A 24,262-nucleotide genomic window follows, 5' to 3' on the forward strand; every position below is an offset into this window, starting at 1 on the left:
CACCATCAATCCACACCTTTCATTTACTCACCACTTTTCTATATAAGTGGTTCCTATTCCGTACCCCCTTCACATTCCAATTCTCATTCTTTGTACTTCTCACTTTCGGAACCCAACACCTCTTACCCCATCAAAGACACTCTCACCAATCATCCATACTTCTACAAATTTAAATTCGGAAGTCACTCATGGCCTCATCCAGCTCTAAAAGAAGAAAGGGGAAGGAGCCTATGGAGCAATGTCCTTTTGATGAAAAGAAGTTTAGAACCTTTCACCATGAACTTCAATTTGGGTGAATGGCTGATAAGGAGATCATATATGAGCTAGGCTTTCAAGTCAAGAAAACTGAGTGCACCGAAATTTCAGAGAAAGTGGAAAAAAGAATATGGGAGCTCCTTACTGATCCGGTCACCAAAGTAAATGCAACCCTTGTAAGAGAGTTTTATGCAAATGCAGTCTGGTATGATAAGGCAGATGAGTCCTATATAAGTTTTGTAAGAGGAGCAATAGTGGATTTTAGTCCCATGAGCATTATGAGGGCGTTAAAACTAAGAAGCATACCATTTGCAGAGGAAAGCTATCAATCCAGAATAGATAGTAGTCCCAATTATGACCAGATTGTGTAAGATATTTGCGTGCAAGGAGCTGATTGGGTACAAGATCCCCAGAGGAAGCCCAAGTTCATCAAGAGAGGGGACCTTACCCTTGAAGCAAAGGGGTGGTTCGAAATTTTAAGGAGATCCATCCTCCCCGCCGGGAATAACTCAGAGGTGAATCTTAAGAGAGCAACAATGGTGCAATGTATACCTAAAGGGGGAGAGATCAAGGTTCATGAACTCATAGCCCAAGGCATTAGGAAGATGGCCGAGAAAAGCGATTCTGGAGGAAAGTTAGGCTACCCCAGTACTATCTTCCATCTGTGTGACAGAGCTGGGGTGGTGTTCGAAGATGAGAACCCCGAATGGATAAAAGCTGGCATCCCTATTACTGTTCGATGTATGCATGCTGCTGCATCTCCCCTACCTCAATGAAGGCTAAGAAAGAGAACAGCCCATCAAGTGGTAGAAGGACAAAACCTAGGGGAGCAAGCCCCAGCCACTTTGGACATGCACCAATTACAGGAAGCCATTGATGGCTTATCTAGACAATACGTGGAGAATCAAGGGACACAGAAAGAGCTTCAACTACAAATGATGAACCGCCAAGAAGAATCATTCTCCAGATGGATGAATCAACAGGAGGAGTGGCAAAAGCAAATGATGGAGCAGCAACTGGAACAAGGGAAACAATGGGGTGAATCCTTCCACAGGTTGGAACAAAGGCAAGATCAACAACAAGAAGCCATCCAAAAGCTAATCAATATCCAAGCACATCAAGGTGCACACATACATGAGATGCATCGGAAACAAATAGAACAGGCAGAACTCTTTGACGAATACAGGGCATTCTCAGAAGGAGTTTACATGAGTGAGACTGGACATCATGTGAACACTCAAGCCAGGCTCGGATACTTAGTCAGACAACTGCCTATATTGCATCCGGGAATCATAAGATATGAAGAAGTGAAGGATGACTTAGCGCGAGAAGAAAGAGAAAAAGTTGAAAGGAGTCAAGAATCAGTAAGGAAAGCACTTGAAGATTGGAAAAGAGCCAGAATGACACGGATACGAGGAAACACAAGTGGACACAAAGAGGACAAACAAGAGAGAGCATGCACAGCCCCGTGAATAAAAGGTGGTGGAGTTCCCTCTTCGTTTTATCTTTTTCAAATCTAAATAAGGAAAATCATTTATAAAATAGAACATGCTTCCATAGTAGCTTAGGAATTTTCGATTCTATTTTTAGCATCTTCAGTTATTAAGTCTATGTGTGCTAGTCCAAGTTGCCTGTTTCATTTTCATCCTACTTACTTGTATGCTTGCCCTTTGAATTTAATGAAAGAGAATGTTATGAAAGAAACTAGAGTAGAGTTCATATGATGAAATAAGTCCTCAAGGTTGGTGGTGGGATAATAGATTAGCTAAGTTGGATCACCTATAAGGTATGAGGGCACTTATGTGTACTGAAGAACATGCTTGAAGCACATTCTATGAGATTAACCAAATAACAAGATCCTAATAAGAAAAAGAAAAAGAACAATAAGAGTTGAAAAAGAAAGAAAAGTAATAAGAAATAAGGCTAGGCACCAAGGGTTTAAATCTTGAGGGATGTGTCTGTGATGATCCTGTACCAAGGATCTGCTTGGATGAATAAGTTCTTAGGAGTGCTTCATCACTTGGTAACTTGGATTAACTAACCCGGGATTATCAACTGAAAATCCACTATCAAGAGCAACCTTGCTACAGAACATTTAGTAACCCAAAGAGGTGCTGGACACCAAGACCTCAAGGAAAGAAAATAACAAACCATGTGCCTGTGGTGTGTATGTATAGGGGAGAGAGACTTGAGGGAGTAAATTCTTAGGGGTGTTTCAACACCTAGCACCTTGAACCAACTGGTTCGGGAGTGTTGGCTGAAAGCTTATTTTAAAGAGTTGCCCCCTCACAGAGCACTTAGCCTAACGATGCAATAAACCCTGAAAAAAAAAAGGGGGAGGATCAAAGAATAAGGATCTCATAGGATGCAATCAAGCAAGTATTCAAAAGCATGATAAGGACCTGGAAACCAGTAAAGGAATGAACCTAAGTTGCTATGCATGAAACCCCATAAATCAAGAGCTTTACTTCTTTAATAAGAACTTATGTCTCTTGTTCTTTCATCATTCTTATGTTTCAGTACTTGCTTAGGGACAAGCAAGCTTTAAGTTTGGTGTTGTGATGCCAGGGCATTTTGGCCAGTTTCACTGACCTTTTCTTTACTGTTTTAGGGTAATTTCATGCATTTTCTTAGTGAATAAGCAAGTTTTGGGTAGATATTCACTTACATCTTGATTCAAGCAAACATTGTGAACTTTACATGATTTTATGAGAATTATGCATGAATTGAATGACAAATTAGATAATGCATGATCTCATGACTTGGAATAGAGCTTTGATGCACTTTAATTGCTTGATTTCAGGACAAAGAAAGCAAGGAAGAACCATGTTAGTAGCCACGTTAGTCTAACTAACGTGACCACTAACGTGGAATGGGAGCTAGCTTACAACGTTAATGAGAAAAGTGATCGCCAATAACGCCTTCGAAAGCCATTATAGCTGATGAGCGGATAATTTATACGCTTTTTGGCATTGTTTTTAGTATGTTTTTAGTATATTTTAATTAGCTTTTATTATATTTTTATTATTTTTTATTTAAAATTCACTCTTCTGGACTTTACTATGAGTTTGTGTATTTTTCTGTGATTTCAGGTATTTTCTGGCTGAAATTGAGGGACCTGAGCAAAAATCTGATTCAGAGGCTGAAAAAGGACTGCAGATGCTGTTGGATTCTGACCTTCCTGCATTCTAAGTGGATTTTCTGGAGCTACAGAAACCTAATTGGCGCACTCTCAATTGCGTTAGAAAGTAGACATCCTGGGCTTTCCAGAAATATATAATAGTCCATACTTTGCCTGAGATTTGATGGCCCAAACAGGCGTTCCAAGTCAGCTCAAGAATTCTGGCGTTTAACTCCAGAACTGGCACAAAAGCTGGAGTTAAACGCCCAAACTGGCACAAAAACTGGCGTTTAACTCCAAGAAAAGTCTCTACACATGGAAGCTTCAATGCTCAGCCCAAGCACACACCAAGTGGGCCCGGAAGAAGATTTCTGCATTAATTACTGATTTCTGTAAACCCTAGGCTACTAGTTCTCTATAAATAGGACCTTATACTATTGTTATCATCATATACACACTTTCATAGACCTTTTCACGTTTGGGAGGCTGGCCATTCGGCCATGCCTAGACCTTGTTCTTATGTATTTTCAACGGTGGAGTTTCTACACACCATATATTAAGGTGTGGAGCTCTGCTGTTCTTCATGAATTAATACAAAGTACTATTGTTTTTCTATTCAACTCAAGTCTATTTCTTCTCCAAGATATTCATTCGCACTTCAACCTGATGAATGTGATGATCCATGACAATCATCATCATTCTCACTTATGAACGCGTGCCTGACAACCACTTCTGTTCTACATGCAAACAAGCTTGAATGTGTATCTCTTGGGATTCTAATCTAAGATTGGAACCTTCGTGGTATAGGCTCGAATTATTGGCGGCCATTCCTGAGATCCGGAACGTTTAAACCTTGTCTGTGGTATTCTGAGTAGGATCTGGGAAGGGATGACTGTGACGAGCTTCAAACTTGCGATTGTTGGGCGTGTGACAGATGCAAAAGGATCAATGGATCCTATTTCAACATGATCGAGAACCGACAGATGATTAGCCGTGCGGTGACAGCACATTTGGAACGTTTTCACTGAGAGGACGGGAAGTAGCCATTGATAACGGTGATGCCCAACATAAAGCTTGCCATGGAAAGGAGTATGAATGATTAGAAGAAGGCAATAGGAAAGCAGAGGTTCAGGAGGAACAAAGCATCTTCATACGCTTATCTGAAATTCCAACCAAAGAATTACATAAGTATCTCTATCTTTATTTTATGTTTTATTCATCTTTTAATTATCAATTCTCCATCACCATCTGAATTCACCTGACTGAGATTTACAAGGTGACCATAGCTTGCTTCAAGCCGACAGTCTCCGTGGGATCGACCCTTACTGACGTAAAGTATTACTTGGACGACCCAGTGCACTTGCTGGTTAGTTGTGCGGAATTGTGACAAAGTGTGATTCATGTTTGAGAGCTCCAAGTCCTTTGGCGCCATTGTTGATGATCACAATTTCGCATACCAAGTTTTTGGCACCGTTGCCGGGGATTGTTCGAGTTTGGACAACTGACGGTTCATCTTGTTGCTTAGATCGATTAGGTACTTTTCTTTTTATTTTTTAGAATTTTTAAGAATGAATTCTAGAGTTTCAAGATGATGTTCTTATCATCACAAAAGCTGATTGATTCTCATCAATTTAGCTGCTGAATGTAATGTCTTGCTGAAGCTTGGCCAACCATGTCTAATCTTTTTAGACTGAAGCTTTAGACTAACATTGCATGATTCCTGGAATTCTTATTAAAAGTTTTAATTCTCTTTATTTTCTTTTCCATATAAGTTTCGAAAATCACAAAAAAATTTATAAAACCATAAAAACCAAAAATATTTTATGTTTCTTGTTTGAGTCTAGTATCAATTTTTAAGTTTGGTGTCAATTGCATGACTTTCTTCTTCTTGCATTTTTCGAATTTATACATATTGTTCTTCATTGATCTTCAAGTTGTTCTTGATGATTTTATTGCTCTAATCTTTAAATTATCTTGTTTTGTGTGTTTTGTTGTTTCTCATATGCATTCTCAATTTGTTAGTGTCTCCTATATGAAAATTTTTAGGTTTGGTGTCCTGCATGCATTGTTTATTTGATCTTAGTTGCATTTTTTATTGTTGTCAAAATTTCAAAATTATTTTCAAAACTATGTCTTTTCAAGTCAATAATACAGAGAATTGAAGATTCAGAACATTAAGCGGAGGAATCAAACAGAAAAAGCTGGGCGTTCAAAACGCCCAGTGAAGAAGGAAAACTGGCATTTAAACGCCAGCCAGGGTACCAGGCTGGGCGTCTAACGCCCAAAAAGGTAGCATTCTGGGCGTTAAACGCCAGAATGGATGCCATTCTGGGCGTTTAACGCCAGAAGGACACAAGAGGAAAGATTTTGTTTTTAATTCAAATTTTTTTTCAAATCTTCATAATTTTTCAAAATCAAATCTTTTTCAAATCATATCTTTTCAATCATATCTCTTCAAAATCAATTTCTTTCCATTTTTTTTAATTTTTGAAAATCCTTGTTATAATTAAAGATTTACTTCAAAATTTTCAAGTTGCTACTTGCCTATTAAGAAAGGATCAAACTTTAAATTTTAGAATCATATCTTTTAATTTCTTATTAGTCAAGTAATCAACTTTAATTTTAAAAGACTTTCTTTTTCTAAATTGATCTTTAATCATATCTTCTCAATCATATCTTCTCAATCACATCTTTTTCAAAATTAACTCTCGATCATATCTTTTTGATTTCTAATTTCAAAATCTTTTTCAAAAATCACTTAACTTCTTTCCCAATTTTAGTTTTCGAAAATCATTAATCAAATTTTCAAAATTTCTTTTAATTATTTCAAAATCTTTTACTTTATTTTTGAAAATTCTTCCCCTATTCTCACATCCTTCTATTTAAAGGACTAACACCCCTCCTCAAGGTACAATTCGAACTCCCTCCTTCTTTATATGTTCGAATTCTCTTCCATCTACCTCCTCCTTCTATTCTTCTTTTCCTCTGACACCTCAAAGAATCTCTATACTGTGACATAGAGGATTCCCCTACGTTCTTGTTCTCTTCTCTTTCATATGAGCAGAAGCAAAGATAAAGACATACTTGTTCAAGCTGATCCTGAACCTGAAAGGACCTTGAAGAGAAGCTAAGAGAAGCTAAAGAATAGTTCCCTTTAGAGGGCCTAACAGAGCTTTTCAAAGAAGAAGAAACCATGGCAGCCGAAAACAACAATGCCAACAATGCAAGGAAGGTGCTTGGTGACTTTACTGCACCTACTCCCGACTTCTATGGGAGAAGCATCTCAATCCCTGCCATTGGAGCAAACAACTTTGAGCTTAAGCCTCAATTAGTTTCTTTAATGCAACAGAATTGCAAGTTTCATGGACTTCCATTGGAAGATCCTCATCAGTTCTTAGCTAAATTCTTGTAAATCTGTGACATTGTCAAGACCAATGGGGTTGACCCTGAAGTCTACAGACTTATGCTTTTTCCTTTTGCTGTAAGAGATAGAGCTAGGACATGGTTGGATTCACAACCTAAAGAAAGCCTGAACTCTTGGGAAAAGCTAGTTAATGCCTTCTTGGCAAAGTTCTTTCCACCTCAAAAATTGAGCAAGCTTAGAGTGGAAGTCCAAACCTTCAGACAGAAGGAAGGTGAATCCCTCTATGAAGCTTGGGAAAGATACAAGCAATTGATCAGAAGATGTCCTTCTGACATGCTTTTTGAATGGAGCATCATAGGTATTTTCTATTATGGTCTGTCTGAACTATCCAAGATGTCATTGGATAGCTCTGCTGGAGGATCTCTTCATCTGAAGAAGACGCCTGCAGAAGCTCAGGAACTCATTGAAATGGTTGTAAATAACCAATTCATGTACACTTCTGAAAGGAATCCTGTGAATAATGGGATAGCTCAGAAGAAAGGAGTTATTGAGATTGATACTCTGAACGCCATATTGGCTCAGAATAAAATATTGACCCAACAAGTCAATATGATTTCTCAGAGTCTGTCTGGAATGCAAGCAGCAACAAGCAGTACTAAGGAAGCTTCCTCTGAAGAAGAAGCTTATGATCCTGAGAACCCAGCAATGGAAGAGGTGAATTACATGGGAGAACCCTATGGAAACACCTATAACCCTTCATGGAGAAATCATCCAAATCTCTCATGGAAGGATCAACAGAGACCTCAACAAGGTTTCAACAACAATAATGGTGGAAGAAACAGGTTTAGCAATAGCAAGCCTTTTCCATCATCTTCTCAGCAACAGACAGAGAATTCTAAGCAAAGCCACTCTGACTTAGCAACCATTATCTCTGATATAATCAAAATCACTCAAAGTTTCATGACTGAAACAAGGTCCTCCATTAGAAATTTGGAGGCACAAGTGGGTCAGCTGAGTAAGAAAATTATTGAACTCCCTCCTAGTACTCTCCCAAGCAATACAGAAGAGAATCCAAAAAGAGAGTGCAAGGCAATAACCACAACCCACACGGCCGAACCTGGAGAGGAGGAAGAGGCAGTGATCTCCACTGAGGAAGACCTCAATGGACGTCCACTGACCTTCATGGAGTTTCCTAAAGAGGAACCATGGGAATCTGAGGCTCACACTGAGACCATAGAGATTCCATTGAATCTACTTCTGCCATTCATGAGCTCTGATGAGTATTCCTCCTCTGAAGAGGATGAAGATGTTACTGAAGAGCAAGTTGCTAAGTACCTTGGAGCAATCATGAAGCTAAATGCCAAGTTGTTTGGTAATGAGACTTGGGAGGATGAACCTCCATTGCTCATCAAAGAACTGGATGACTTGACTAGGAAGAAATTACCTCTGAAGAGACAAGACCCTGGAAAATTCTCAATCTCTTGTACCATAGGCACCATGACCTTTGAGAAGGCTTTGTGTGACCTAGGGTCAAGCATAAACCTCATGCCTCTCTCTGTAATGGAGAAGCTAGGGATCATTGTGGTACAAGCTGCAAGAATTTCACTGGAGATGGCAGACAATTCAAAAAAACAGGCTTATAGACTTGTAGAGGATGTCTTGGTAAAAGTTGAAGGCCATTACATCCCTGCTGATTTTATAATCCTAGAGACTGGGAAGTGTATGGATGAATCCATCATTCTTGGCAGACCCTTCCTAGCCACAGCAAAAGCTGTGATTGATGTTGACAGAGGAGAATTGATCATTCAAGTGAATGGAGACTCCCTTGTGTTTAAAGCTCAAGGATATCCCTCTGTCACCATGGAGAGGAAGCATGAAGAGCTTCTCTTAATACAGAGTCAAACAGAGCCCCCACAGTCAAACTCTAAGTTTGGTGTTGGGAGGCCACAACCAAACTTTAAGTTTGGTATTAAACCCCAACATTCAAACTCTAAGTTTGGTGTTGGGAGGTTCCAACATTGCTCTGAACATCTGTGAGGCTCCATGAGAGCCACTGTCAAGCTATTGACATTAAAGAAGCGCTTGTTGGGAGGCAACCCAATTTTTACTTATCTATGTTAAATTTCTATTTTCTTTTGTTATTTTATATTTTCTATAGGTTGATGATCATGTGAAGTCACAAAAACAATTGAAAAAAAGCAAAAACAGAATGAAAAATAGAACACCCTGGAGGAGAAACTTACTGGCGTTTAAATGCCAGTAAGGGTAGCAGAATGGGCGTTAAACGCCCAGTCTGGCACCATTCTGGGCGTTTAACGCCAGAAATGGGCACCAGACTGGCGTTTAACACCAGGAATGGGCAAGAAGCTGGCGTTAAACACCAGAAATGGGCAGCAGCCTGGCGTTTAACACCAGGATTGGCAGCAAGGGGCGTTTTACACGCCACATGGTGCAGGGATGAGAAATCCTTGACACCTCAGGAACTGTAGACCCCACAGGATCCCCACCTACCCCACCTCTCTCTCTCTTCTTCACCCATTCACCAATCACCTCAATACCTCTTCCCCAAAAACCCCTCACCTATCAAATCCCACCATTCTCTTCACCACTCACATCCATCCTTCATAAAACCCCACCTATCTCACCATTCAAATTCAAACCACTTTTCCACCCAAACCCACCCATAATGGCCGAATCATACCCCCCCTCCACTTTTATATAAACCCATCTTCACTCCTTCATTTTCACACAACCTAACCACTACTTCTCCCCCTTGGCCGAAACACAAAGCCCCATCCATCTCCTCTATTTCTTCTTCTTCTACTCTCTTCTTTCTTTTTTTGCTCAAGGACGAGAAAACCTTCTAAGTTTGGTGTGGTAAAAGCATTGCTTTTTGTTTTTCCATAACCATTTATGGCACCAAAGACCGGAGAAACCTCTAGAAAGAGGAAAGGGAAGGCAAAATCTTCCACCTCCGAGTCATGGGAGATGGAGAGATTCCTCTCAAGGGTGCATCAAGACCACTTCTATGAAGTTGTGGCCAAGAAGAAGGTGATCCTCGAGGTCCCTTTTAAGCTCAAAAAGGGCGAATATCTGGAGATCCGACACGAGATCCGAAGAAGAGGTTGGGAAGTTCTCACCAACCCCATTCAACAAGTCAGAATCTTAATGGTTCAAGAGTTCTATGCCAATGCATAGATCACCAAGAACCATGATCAAAGTGTGAACCCGGACCCCAAGAATTGGCTTACAATGGTCCAAGGGAAATACTTAGATTTTAGTCCGGAAAATGTAAGGTTGGCATTCAACTTGCCCATGATGCAAGGAGATGCACACCCATACACTAGAAGGGTCAACTTTGATCAAAGGTTGGACCAAGTCCTCATGGACATCTGTGAAGAGGGCGCTCAATGGAAGAGAGATTCAAGAGGGAAGCCGGTTCAACTAAGAAGGCATGACCTCAAGCCCGTGGCTAGAGGATGGTTAGAGTTCATCCAATGCTCAATCATTCCCACTAGCAACCGGTCTGAAGTTACTATAGACCGGGCTATCATGATTCATAGCATCATGATTAGAGAGGAAGTAGAAGTTCATGAGGTTATATCCCAAGAACTCTACAAGGTGGCGGACAAGTCCTCTACTGCAGCAAGGTTAGCCTTCCTTCATCTCATTTGTCACCTCTGCAATTCAGCTGGAATTGACATAGAGGAAGACATCCTCATTGATGAGGACAAGCCCATCACTAAGAAAAGGATGGAGCAAACAAGAGATCCCACTCATGGACAAGAGCATGAGGAAACTCCTCATCATGAAATCCCTGAGATACCTCAAGGGATGCATTTTCCTCCACAAAACTGTTGGGAGCAAATCAACACCTCCCTAGGAGAATTAAGTTCCAATATGGGACAACTAAGGGTGGAGCACCAAGAGCATTCCATCCTCCTCTATGAAATTAGGGAAGACCAAAGAACCATGAGAGAGGAGCAACAAAGGCAAGGAAGAGACATTGAGGAGCTCAAGCATTCCATAAGATCTTCACGAGGAAGAATAAGCCGCCATCACTAAGGTGGACCCGTTCTTTAATTTCCTTGTTCTTTATTTTCTGTTTTTCGAATTTTTATGCTTTATGTTTATTTATGTTTGTGTCTTTATTACATGATCATTAGTGTCTAAGTTTCTATGCCTTAAAGCTATGAAAATGAATCCATCACCTTTCTTAAATGAAAAATATTTTTAATTGAAAAAGAAAAAGAAGTGCATGAATTTCAAATTTTAAAACAGTTTAATTATTTTGATGTGGTGGCAATACTATTGTTCTTCTGAATGAATGCTTGAACAGTGCATATTTTTGAATTGATTGTTTATGAATGTTAAAATTGTTGGCTCTTGAAAGAATGATGGAAAAGGAGAAATATTATTTGATAATCTGAAAAATCATAAAATTGATTCTTGAAGCAAGAAAAAGCAGTGAAAAGCTTCCAAAAAAAAAAGGATATATGCAAAAAAAAAAAGAGAAAAGCAAGCAGAAAAAGCCAATACCCCTTTAAACCAAAAGGCAAGGGTGATAAAAAGGATCCAAGGCTTTGAGCATCAGTGGATAGGAGGGCCCACAGGAATAAAATCCTGGCCTAAGCGGCTAAACCAAGCTGTCCCTAACCATGTGCTTGTGGCGTGAAGGTGTCAAGTAAAAACTTGAGACTGAGCGGTTAAAGTCGTGGTCCAAAAGCAAAAAGAGTGTGTTTAAGAACCCTGGACACCTCTAATTGAGGACTCTAGCAAAGCTGAGTCACAATCTGAAAAGGTTCACCCAGTTATGTGTCTGTGGCATTTATGTATCCGGTGGTAAAACTGGAAAACAAAGTGCTTAGGGCCACGGCCAAGACTCATAAAGTAGCTGTGTTCAAGAATCAACATACTTAACTAGGAGAATCAATAACACTATCTGGATTCTGAGTTCCTATAGATGCCAATCATTTTGAACTTCAAGGAATAAAGTGAGATGCCAAAACTATTCAGAAGCAAAAAGCTAAAAGCCCCGCTCATCTAATTAATACTGATCTTCATAGATGTTTTTGGAATTCATTGTATATTCTTTTCTTTTTATCCTATTTGATTTTCAGTTGCTTGGGGACAAGCAACAATTTAAGTTTGGTGTTGTGATGAGCGGATAATTTATACGCTTTTGGCATTGTTTTTAGTATGTTTTTAGTATATTTTAATTAGTTTTTATTATATTTTTATTAGTTTTTATTTAAAATTCACTCTTCTGGACTTTACTATGAGTTTGTGTGTTTTTCTGTGATTTTAGGTATTTTCTGGCTGAAATTGAGGGACCTGAGCAAAAACCTGATTCAGAGGCTGAAAAGGGACTGCAGATACTGTTGGATTCTGACCTCCCTGCATTCTAAGTGGATATTCTGGAGCTACAGAAGCCCAATTGGCGCACTCTCAATTGCGTTGGAAAGTAGACATCCAGGGCTTTCCAGAAATATATAATAGTTTATACTTTGCCCGAGATTTGAAGGCCCAAACAGGCGTTCCAAGTCAGCTCAAGAATTCTGGCGTTTAACTCCAGAACTGGCACAAAAGCTGGAGTTAAATGCCCAAACTGGCACAAAAACTGGCGTTTAACTCCAAGAAAAGTCTCTACACATGGAAGCTTCAATGCTCAGCCCAAGCACACACCAAGTGGGCCCGGAAGAAGATTTCTGCATTAATTACTGATTTCTGTAAACCCTAGGCTACTAGTTCTCTATAAATAGGACCTTATACTATTGTATTATCATCATATACACACTTTCATAGACCTTTTCACATTTGGGAGGCTGGCCATTCAGCCATGCCTAGACCTTGTTCTTATGTATTTTCAACGGTGGAGTTTCTACACACCATAGATTAAGGTGTGGAGCTCTGCTGTTCTTCATGAATTAATACAAAGTACTATTGTTTTTCTATTCAACTCAAGTCTATTTCTTCTCCAAGATATTCATTCGCACTTCAACCTGATGAATGTGATGATCCGTGACAATCATCATCATTCTCACCTATGAACGCGTGCCTGACAACCACTTCCGTTCTACATGCAAACAAGCTTGAATGTGTATCTCTTGGGTTTCTAATCTAAGATTGGAACCTTCGTGGTATAGGCTTGAATTATTGGCAGCCATTCCTGAGATCCGAAACGTCTAAACCTTGTCTGTGGTATTCTGAGTAGGATCTGGGAAGGGATGACTGTGACGAGCTTCAAACTCGCGATTGTTGGGCGTGTGACAGACTCAAAAGGATCAATGGATCCTATTCCAACATGATCGAGAACCGACAGATGATTAGCCGTGCGGTGACAGTGCATTTGGAACGTTTTCACTGAGAGGACGGGAAGTAGCCATTGACAACAGCGATGCCCAACATAAAGCTTGCCATGGAAAGGAGTATGAATGATTGGAAGAAGGCAATAGGAAAGCAGAGGTTCAGGAGGAACAAAGCATCTTCATACGCTTATCTGAAATTCCAACCAAAGAATTACATAAGTATCTCTATCTTTATTTTATGTTTTATTCATCTTTTAATTATCAATTCTCCATCACCATCTGAATTCACCTGACTGAGATTTACAAGGTGACCATAGCTTGCTTCAAGCCGACAGTCTCCGTGGGATCGACCCTTACTCACGTAAAGTATTACTTGGATGACCCAGTGCACTTGCTGGTTAGTTGTGCAGAATTGTGACAAAGTGTGATTCACGTTTGAGAGATCCAAGTCCTTTGGCGCCATTGTTGATGATCACAATTTCGCATACCAATAGCTCACGTTAGTTGCCACGTTAATTACATTAACGTGGAAGCTAACGTGGAGGAGAAAGGAAGCTCCAACGTTAGTGGTAAAAGTAAATACCACCAACGTTGGAAAAGGGGCACACTTGGCCACGTTAAGAGTCACGTTAATTACATTAACGTGAACTCTAACGTGGAAGGAACAAGGAATTGCCAACGTTAGTGACACTCACCTTTGTCACTAACGTTGGATTAAGCCACTATTTCCCACGTTAGTTGCCACGTTAATTACATTAACGTGGAAGCTAACGTGGAGGAAGAATTGATGGACCAACGTTAGTGACACTCACCTTTGTCACTAACATTGGGAATGGCAATCACCACCACGTTAGAGGCCATGCTAATCTAATTAACGTAAACTCTAACGTGGGAAGGAGGGGCATTTGGAACGTTCACTAACGCTCTCGAAAGAAAGGCAAGCCCATGTTAATGGTCACGTTAGTTATACTAACGTGAACTCTAACGTGGGGAAAAGGGGCAGTAAGCAACGTTATTAGAAAAGGTGAATGCCAATAACGTTTGCGAAGGACCAAGAGGCAACGTTAGAGGTCACGTTAGTGCCACTAACGTTGAAGTTAACGTGTACCATTTTTGGCTTAGAACGTTAGTGAAAAAGGTGATCGTCACTAACGTTCTCGAACCCACATTTTCACTTAACGTTAACGCCACTAACGTCCTAACTAACGTCCATGCCTAACTCACACTTTTTCTGCAAGCAAAGCTGAGCCCACTGAAGACTGTAACTGCTTCAACTAAAAGATCCAAAGGCCCATATCCAAGACTTGAAGAGCCAACTAGAAGATCACAAGAGTAGTATATATAGGAGTAGTTTTGAACTAGATAAGGAGCTTTTGGCATTTTGGAGAAATACACTCTGTATATTTACTTTCTCTGCAACTTCTAGTTTAAGTTTTCAAAATGTACTTTTCATTTACGCTTTCCATTCCCAGAGCTATGAACAACTAAACCCCTTTCATTGGGTTAGGGAGCTCTGTTGTAATTTGATGGATCAATAATAGTTTTCATTATTCTTCTTCTTTCTTTTCTCTTGATTTTACTAGAAAGCTTTCAATCTTCATCCTATTGGGTAGTTGTCTTGGAAAAGAAGCTATTCATACTTGGATCTCTTCGGACCTTGGAAGAGGAATGAAGAGATCATGCTAGAAATGCTTTCTCATGTTGGACCAAATCGGGGTTTGGATGGATATAGTGACATATAATTCTACCAACACTTTGATTTGGGAATACATGTGGTATAATCAGTGACCATACTTCATCTCTTCTCATGAGTAATTAGACCAAGAAATTGGCTATTGATCAAGATTTGAGAGATTGGGTTGCCAAGGAATTGGAATCCAATCACTTAAGATTGCCAAGGAGATCAATGAATGCATTGATTGAGGAAGAGATGAGAATGAACTTGATCCGGAGAATACAACATCTCCTAAGCCCAATGAATTCCCCATTTCTGATCTTACCCATTCTCTTTACTTTCTGCCATTTACTTTTATGTTCATTTCCCTAAATCCCCATTTAAGATTCTGCAATTTACTTTCCGTCATTTATATTTTGCTCTTTATCTCCAGCATTTACACTTTCTGTTATTTACTTTCCCGCCATTTATGTTTCTGCAAATATCAACTCAATTTCTGTGTAGCTCAACTAGAACATTCCTCTGATTAAAGTTGCTTGATCAATCAATCCCTGTGGGATTCGACCTCACTCTATTGTGAATTTTTACTTGACGACAATTCGGTATACTTGCCAAGGGAAAATTGTTGAGAGACAAGTTTCCGTGCATCAAGAGGATGGTTTATAAGCACAGGGTGAGGCTTGTTGGTAACTACCAGGAGGTCCACCATATCTATCAGCTTGGTATGTATTGTAGAATGGTCCTTGTCCATGATATCTTGGAGGGTGTTGTTGCCAAAAGGGTTGATTAGATCCTCTTGGCTCCATCCATCTTTGACTGCTTAGACCTAGATGCATATTCTTGTTATAGCTTCTACTCCTTTCAACAGATTTAGAACCAAACTCAAAGCGAGAGGGGTGAGAATTCATAGTAGCTAATAGAAATAAAAAGGGAAAAATAAAAATAAATAAACAAATAAAAGAAAAGTTGGCACCATTCAGGACGCAAAGAATGTGGATAAATAAAAATATTTCACTTTTCACCAAAAGCATGGACATACCACTGATGAATGTGTAATTGCTAAAGACCTACTAGAGCGACTAGCTCAGCAAGGTCATTTAGACAAGCATATCAGTGGCCATATACCAAGGCGTACTCTATTCTCTGCTAACAACACCTTGGCAAGGCAACATTCCCGAGACCAAGATAAAGCAACTTCAAGCCACTCTGATCAACCGCGATGAGTTATTAACTGTATTTCTAGAGGTTTTGCAGGTGGGGGAGCAACAAGCTTGGCACGGAAGCGTTCGTACCGAGCTATGTTGTCGATAGAAGACAACCTCAATAACGACCAAACATCTTCCCATTTCCCACAAATGACATTCCAGGCATCCGATCTTAATACAAAAACTTCTAATCTGGATGATCCAATGGTAATCTCTATTCAGCTCGGAGACCTTTTGGTACGCAAAATATTGCTAGACCCTAGAAGCAGTGCATACGTTCTATTTTATTCCACTTTGCGAAAAATAAAATTAAGTGACAACATACTCCAACCTTCCACGGGTGACTTGGTCGGCTTCTCAGGTGAATGTGTCCCAGTGTTGGGATCTGTGTGGTTACAAACCACACTGAGTGAGCATCCCTTATCTAAAACTTCTGATGTCCAGTATTTAGTAGTTGATTGTTTCAGTCCTTATAATCTAATACTCGGCCGACTATTTTTAAACAAGTTCGGCACTATAGTATCTAAAATTCATCTCTGTGTGAAGTGTTCTGTGCAGGATGACCTTATTACTACTATTCACAGCGACCATTGTGAAGCTTATCAGTGCTACAATATCAGTCTTAAACAACAAAGCCGAGCTATAGGAGCACAAGTGAATAACGTCAGTAGCTTTAACGACCTCCCAGCACTTGCCGACCTCGACCCACGAGCCGAGTTCCTTGAGCGGCCAACACCAATAGAGGACTTACAAAAAATATATTTCAATAACAACCCAGACAAATTTACTTATGTAGGTACAACTCTTAGCTCGGAGGAAAGAATCTCATTCTAGAGATTTTTGCAGCAACATGGCGATCTCTTTGCATGGACACCTGTTGATATGCCAGGGATTGATCCTTTGGTAATTGACATATAGCTTAGAAGAAACGCAATTTGGGTGACGAAAAGAAGCAGACATCCTTGGAAGAAACTAAGAAACTAATCAACGCCGGATTCATCAAAGAGATTTGGTTCACCATGATGACAAGTCATCATATACCCTTTTTAATAGTCTTTTTCTTTATTTTCATTTGGTTTTATGCACTTTCTTGCATCCTAAGAAAGCAATTTGGATTAAAAATGCATGACTTCTTTGAATCAATCAACCACCATGTAATTGATGTTAAATCATGAGGTTTAAGCTAAATTTAATTGAATTTTAATGATTTATAAACCTTGTGAATTTAGTGATACTTTGATTGGTTGTTTTGATTGCTTGTAGGTGAAGAAAGAAGAAAATAAGAAAAGCGTGGCCTAAGGAATGTGCCCAAAGGAAGCCACAAGCGTGCCCAAGGGAAGCAAAAACGTGGCCAACATCAAGGAAGAAAGGGAAGCTAAGTTGAAAAAGCTAACTGAGCTTCACAAGGGATGGAAGGAGAAGGCAAGCTACAAAGCTAAGTTCAAATAGTTAACTTAGCACTAAAGAAAGCAAGGAATTGGTGCAAAGCTAAGTTAACTAAGTTAACTTTATCGGGACCTCTCCAAATTAATTCAAAGCAAAATTTTAAGGAATGAAGCCACCAAGTTTCGAACTCATGACCCAAGGGAAGCAAGGAACGCTCCTTGCAAGGAAAACAAGAAAAATTGGCCAAAAAGCATTCACCAAGGCTTGAACCTTGCACCTGAAGGATGAAAGGAAGGCGCTACTCCAAGGAGGAAAAGGCGCTCAATTGCTTTACTTAACTGAGCGCTACATTATATTGCTAAGCATAAGGAAAATCATGAAAAAAAAAGCCAAAACGCTTCCTCTAGGATTCGAACTTGGGAATTCTTTGAAACACAAGGGATGAGCGCCATTCAGCTTGCAAAGAAATGAACTAAAATGCTTCCTCCAGGATTCGAACTTGGGAATTCCTTGAAACATAAGGAGGAGCACCCACTCAACCAAGGAAATTAGCTCCAAGGCTTCCTCCACCAAGTGTTGAACCTGGGACCTTGAGGCCACAAGCAAAGGCGCTACAAGGGAAGCTAAGTTGGAAATTCCAACTTAGCATTGCTTCTCCCATCCTTCCCCACATTTTGGCGCACCAAGAAGGAAACCATGCGCATCATGACACGGGCAACACCAAATTGGCGCAACAAAGCTCAACACAAGGAAAGCTCAGTTGGACTTTCACACTTTGGCACACCAAGGAAGGCTTGCACACCACACTTGACACGGATGGAGCATGCTTGAAAGCTAAGTTGGATTTTCCAACTGAGCTTTCCCCTGAAGGTGCAAATTGGGCTAGGAATTGGATTAAAAATCCAATTTAATTCATTTCTTCACCAAATCAAAAGCCCACCCAAATTCCAAAATCCAAGAATAGAAAGTGTATAAATAGGAGTTAGTTTGATGTAATTAGGGGAGCTACTTTTTACTTTGAATTTTTCCTTTTAATTGTCATTTTTATTTTTGAGCTTTTACTTTGAATTTCCTGGGAGAATTGAGAAGGGGAATTGATCTCTCTTCTTCTTGGTTCTTGCTTGAGCACTCTTTTATTTTCTTGCTTTGGATCTTGGGTGAAGAATTGAAGAACTTCTGTTTCAATCTCACCTTGAGATCTTGTTTTAATTTTCTGCATAATTGAATTGCACTTTCTGTTTACTTTACTGCTTCATTCCTCTACTCTTCCTGCAATTTTATTTTCCTTTATTTCTTTTGCAATTATTCTTGTTGGATCAAGGAAGGATTTGAGATCTAGACTTGTTATCTAGTCTCTTCCACCCTGAGATCTTCAACCTCTTTTACTTTACTGCAAATTAAGCACTGCTTTCTCTGCTTTTAAATTCTTCAGGTCATTTTACTTTTCTGTTAAGATCCACTTCACTGCACTCAGATCTTCTCTTTTATGTTTAATGCAATTTAGTTGTTCTTGTTTAATTTCTGCAATCCCAACTCCCAATCCCTTTTACAATTCAAGCAATTTACGTCTCTTGCACTTTAAGCTTCAGCTATTTACATTACTTGCAATCTAAGTTTCTGCAATTTAATTTACTTGCACTTTAAGATTCAGCTCCTTTATTTTCCTGCTCTTTAATTTACTGCAAATTTCCCCTTCCCCTTTACTTTCCATGCAATTTAGCTTCTGCAAATCACAAATCATACAACCAATACTTGATTCGCTTGACTAAATCAACCACTGAACTAAAATTGCTCAATCCTTCAATCCCTGTGGGATCGACCTCACTCATGTGAGTTATTATTACTTGATGCGACCCGGTACACTTGCCGGAGAGTTTTGTGTTGGATCGTTTTCCACTCATCAAGTTTTTGGCGCCGTTGCCGGGGATTGATTAGATTGACAATGATTAAGTGAGGTGGTGGTCTAGATCAAGCATTTTCTTTATTTTTGTTCTCTGTTATAGATTGAAACCAAGGTGTTTGAGTTTTTGCCTCACTAAGAAATTCTCATCTCTGATATGAGTAATTTCAATTTTCAATGGTGTTGTGTTTTCCAAAATTCAAATGGAGTTCAACTCATCTTATGATAAAAAAAATTTTATGGGATGTTACCCACCATCACCAATTTCCAATGATGGCTGGGAATATCACCAACAAATTACAGATCCTGAGCACTCCAATTCATGGAGATTTGCTTCAGAGACACAAGATGAGCAAGAGAATCATATGGGATACTTCCCACCACCACAAAATAATTCAAGTCATTATTCTAATGGTGGCTGGGAGTATCACCAAGGAATGAAAGAGCATCCATCCTCACGTCCCAGTTTCTCATTTAAAAGTTCTTCATCACTTGATTATGCCTCAACACGAAGTTTCCTCCAAAATCCATACAAGTCATCCCATCAATCACACAACTCATTCCACACCCCTCAACACAACTTCACCACAACACATTTACGTCACAAAAATTACTCTCAACCTTCATCTCTTGAATTAGCAGTTGAGGATTACCTTCAATGGTCCAAAGAACCCTTAGAAAGCCAATGCCAAGCCATTGAAATACATAGAAAACTTGTGGAAAGATACACACAACCCCAATCCTGGAAAGAAACCATCCTCAAGAAGATGAATGGGCCCTTAGAGCAAACAAAGAGGAACTTAGAACCATCAAACAGTAAGGATGAAGACCAATTTGTGAGTGAGGAAGTGGAAAAGCAAGATGAGGAAGCCTTTGTGTCAAGTAAAATTTCAATAGAAAAGGAGGTTGTGGAGGCGTTTGAACATGTGGCTTCATATTCACAGAAGCTAATTGAGGTGATAGAGGAACCTGAAACTTCACTCCCAAAGGAATTAGTGGAAAATCATGAAGAAGAAATGGAGAAAGATACTCAAGAGAAGTCACACTCAACTAAAGCAGAGAAGTGCAAAGAGGAAAAGCCCATGGAACCTCCAATGCAAGAAGCTCTTAATGAAGAAATCACTCCAACAACCACACAACCACCAAAACTTGGACTCAAGGAAGTGAAGGCAATTAACAAAAGCACCGAGAAGAGGATTGTGACCAAGCTACAAAGGACAACATTCAAGAGAAGGTCAACTGCAAACAATCCTTCCCCTGAACTAGCAAGCAAGCTCAATCAAGCTATGTACAAAAGGAGGCTTGCTGAGAAGAGACTAAGAAAGGGGACAACAGCTGAAACTTTCCCCCCCTTGAGGTCATTCCTCTTAACCAACTGGAAGAAGAGGAAGAAAGTGAAGAACAACATGTCAAGCTAGTGACAATAAAGAAGCGCTTGTTGGGAGGCAACCCAACCTGAGGTAATTTTCTCTTCATAGCTAATTTAATAAAAGAGTTGAGTAGATTTCTCAGTATTGCAAAGAGCTAAGTTTGGTGTTCCACCAAAAATTTCATTAAGAACACATTGCACCCTCAGCATGATCAGTATCGGCCCCAAACCATCAGAGAAACTGCTTAACAATTGTCTTGTTTCTAGTTTTTAGTTGTTTTCTAGTTCATAGTTTGTTTTCTAGTCCATAGTTTATTTCCTTAATAAAAGTACTTGATGTTTCATGCATGTATTTATTTTGCTACATATAGAAGTAGGCAAGGAACTAAGTTTGGTGTTCCCACACCAACTTAGGTTCACAGAATCACAAGCATACATGCATGCTAACTACCTCTCAAGTGCTTGGGGAACAAGCAACTTTCAAGATCTTTTGTAGGGAGTCATTCAATCTCTTGGAGGAAAAGGTACATCATCATGGACAGAGGAAGGACATGGAACCCAACAATAATGATGACACAGATGAAACAAATAGACTCCAAGAGGTTGTATTGTTCTCTGACTGATTCTAGTTCAAATATGTTAATTGAAAGTGCAAATGTCCCCTGTTGATTAGTATCTTTCTAGACTCATTTACTGTCTGCGAGTTTGTTTGCTTTCATGCTGTTATGGCTTACTAGTCTAAGTGCTTGATTCACTTTCATCTTACTTGAATTATATGCTTTGTTCCTCATGCTTGAATAAAAGAAAAATAACTGTGAAATAGAGAAAGAGTAAAAGTCTGGTATGATATGAGACAAAATAAGATTATGTGGTGGTATGTGCTGGTTCATTAGGTGATTTATAAATATGGCTGAATGCTGGCATGACTTTGTGATATGAACTTGAGTTACATTTCATGAGACTTGACAAATGAAAAAGGTCCAAAATAAAAGAAAAAAATGCAAAAGAAAGAAGCAAAAAGAAATACACAAGGCTGGGCACCAATGGCTGCAAATTTGGATAAATGCCTGTGATGTTCTTGTACAAAGATAAGCTTGGATAACTAGGTTCTAAGGGGTGCTTCATCACCCGGTAACTTGGGTTAACTAACCCGGGATTGCCAACCGAAAGTCCACCATCAAGAGCTACTTTGAGACAAAGCATTTAGTAACCCAAAGAGGTGCTGGGCATCAATTTCCAAAGAACAAACAGAGATGAACAAAATAAGCTAAATGCCTGTGATGTGTGTGTGCTAAGGAGAGGCTTGAGCAAGTAAGCCCATAGGGGTGTTTCAACACCTAGCATCTTGAACCAACTGGGGCGGGAATGTTGGCTGAAAGCTTACTCTAAAAAGTTGCCTTACCACATAGCATTAAGCCTCAGCCAAGAAAAAAATCCCAAGCAATAACAAGTCTCATTTTTTGTGTAATTCAAGTAAGGATCCAAAGGAATGTTGATGTCTCAGCCCCAGAATAAAAATCCCTAAGATACCATGCATAAAAATCCCATTTACCAGTATTCAATGTCTTCTAATAAAAGGCTTATACGCTTCTCTGCTTCTAGTAATTTTCCTTATGTTTTACTGCTTGCTTGGGGACAAGCAAGTTTTAAGTTTGGTGTTGTGATGACAAGTCATCATATACCCTTTTTAATAGTCTTTTTCTTTATTTTCATTTGGTTTTATGCACTTTCTTGCATCCTAAGAAAGCAATTTGGATTAAAAATGCATGACTTCTTTGAATCAATCAACCACCATGTAATTGATGTTAAATCATGAGGTTTAAGCTAAATTTAATTGAATTTTAATGATTTATAAACCTTGTGAATTTAGTGATACTTTGATTGGTTGTTTTGATTGCTTGTAGGTGAAGAAAGAAGAAAATAAGAAAAGCGTGGCCTAAGGAATGTGCCCAAAGGAAGCCACAAGCGTGCCCAAGGGAAGCAAAAACGTGGCCAACATCAAGGAAGAAAGGGAAGCTAAGTTGAAAAAGCTAACTGAGCTTCACAAGGGATGGAAGGAGAAGGCAAGCTACAAAGCTAAGTTCAAATAGTTAACTTAGCACTAAAGAAAGCAAGGAATTGGTGCAAAGCTAAGTTAACTAAGTTAACTTTATCGGGACCTCTCCAAATTAATTCAAAGCAAAATTCTAAGGAATGAAGCCACCAAGTTTCGAACTCATGACCCAAGGGAAGCAAGGAACGCTCCTTGCAAGGAAAACAAGAAAAATTGGCCAAAAAGCATTCACCAAGGCTTGAACCTTGCACCTGAAGGATGAAAGGAAGGCGCTACTCCAAGGAGGCAAAGGCGCTCAGTTGCTTTACTTAACTGAGCGCTACATTATATTGCTAAGCATAAGGAAAATCATGAAAAAAAAAGCCAAAACGCTTCCTCTAGGATTCGAACTTGGGAATTCTTTGAAACACAAGGGATGAGCGCCATTCAGCTTGCAAAGAAATGAACTAAAATGCTTCCTCCAGGATTCGAACTTGGGAATTCCTTGAAACATAAGGAGGAGCACCCACTCAACCAAGGAAATTAGCTCCAAGGCTTCCTCCACCAAGTGTTGAACCTGGGACCTTGAGGCCACAAGCAAAGGCGCTACAAGGGAAGCTAAGTTGGAAATTCCAACTTAGCATTGCTTCTCCCATCCTTCCCCACATTTTGGCGCACCAAGAAGGAAACCATGCGCATCATGACACGGGCAACACCAAATTGGCGCAACAAAGCTCAACACAAGGAAAGCTCAGTTGGACTTTCACACTTTGGCACACCAAGGAAGGCTTGCACACCACACTTGACACGGATGGAGCATGCTTGAAAGCTAAGTTGGATTTTCCAACTGAGCTTTCCCCTGGAGGTGCAAATTGGGCTAGGAATTGGATTAAAAATCCAATTTAATTCATTTCTTCACCAAATCAAAAGCCCACCCAAATTCCAAAATCCAAGAATAGAAAGTGTATAAATAGGAGTTAGTTTGATGTAATTAGGGGAGCTACTTTTTACTTTGAATTTTTCCTTTTAATTGTCATTTTTATTTTTGAGCTTTTACTTTGAATTTCCTGGGAGAATTGAGAAGGGGAATTGATCTCTCTTCTTCTTGGTTCTTGCTTGAGCACTCTTTTATTTTCTTGCTTTGGATCTTGGGTGAAGAATTGAAGAACTTCTGTTTCAATCTCACCTTGAGATCTTGTTTTAATTTTCTGCATAATTGAATTGCACTTTCTGTTTACTTTACTGCTTCATTCCTCTACTCTTCCTGCAATTTTATTTTCCTTTATTTCTTTTGCAATTATTCTTGTTGGATCAAGGAAGGATTTGAGATCTAGACTTGTTATCTAGTCTCTTCCACCCTGAGATCTTCAACCTCTTTTACTTTGCTGCAAATTAAGCACTGCTTTCTCTGCTTTTAAATTCTTCAAGTCATTTTACTTTTCTGTTAAGATCCACTTCACTGCACTCAGATCTTCTCTTTTATGTTTAATGCAATTTAGTTGTTCTTGTTTAATTTCTGCAATCCCAACTCCCAATCCCTTTTACAATTCAAGCAATTTACGTCTCTTGCACTTTAAGCTTCAGCTATTTACATTACTTGCAATCTAAGTTTCTGCAATTTAATTTACTTGCACTTTAAGATTCAGC

General features: G+C 39.4%; 1 non-coding gene across 1 annotated transcript; it reads right to left on the minus strand.

Moving 5' to 3' along the window:
• Window positions 1-6,971: 6,971 nt before the first annotated feature.
• On the minus strand, window positions 6,972-7,079 carry LOC112780563 (small nucleolar RNA R71). The gene has a single exon (XR_003191390.1). It is a non-coding gene; the product is annotated as a small nucleolar RNA R71 (small nucleolar RNA).
• Between the last annotated feature and the right edge of the window lie 17,183 nt (window positions 7,080-24,262).

The sequence above is a fragment of the Arachis hypogaea genome, chromosome 19, assembly GCF_003086295.3.
Source record: "Arachis hypogaea cultivar Tifrunner chromosome 19, arahy.Tifrunner.gnm2.J5K5, whole genome shotgun sequence".
Lineage (NCBI taxonomy): Eukaryota > Viridiplantae > Streptophyta > Magnoliopsida > Fabales > Fabaceae > Arachis > Arachis hypogaea.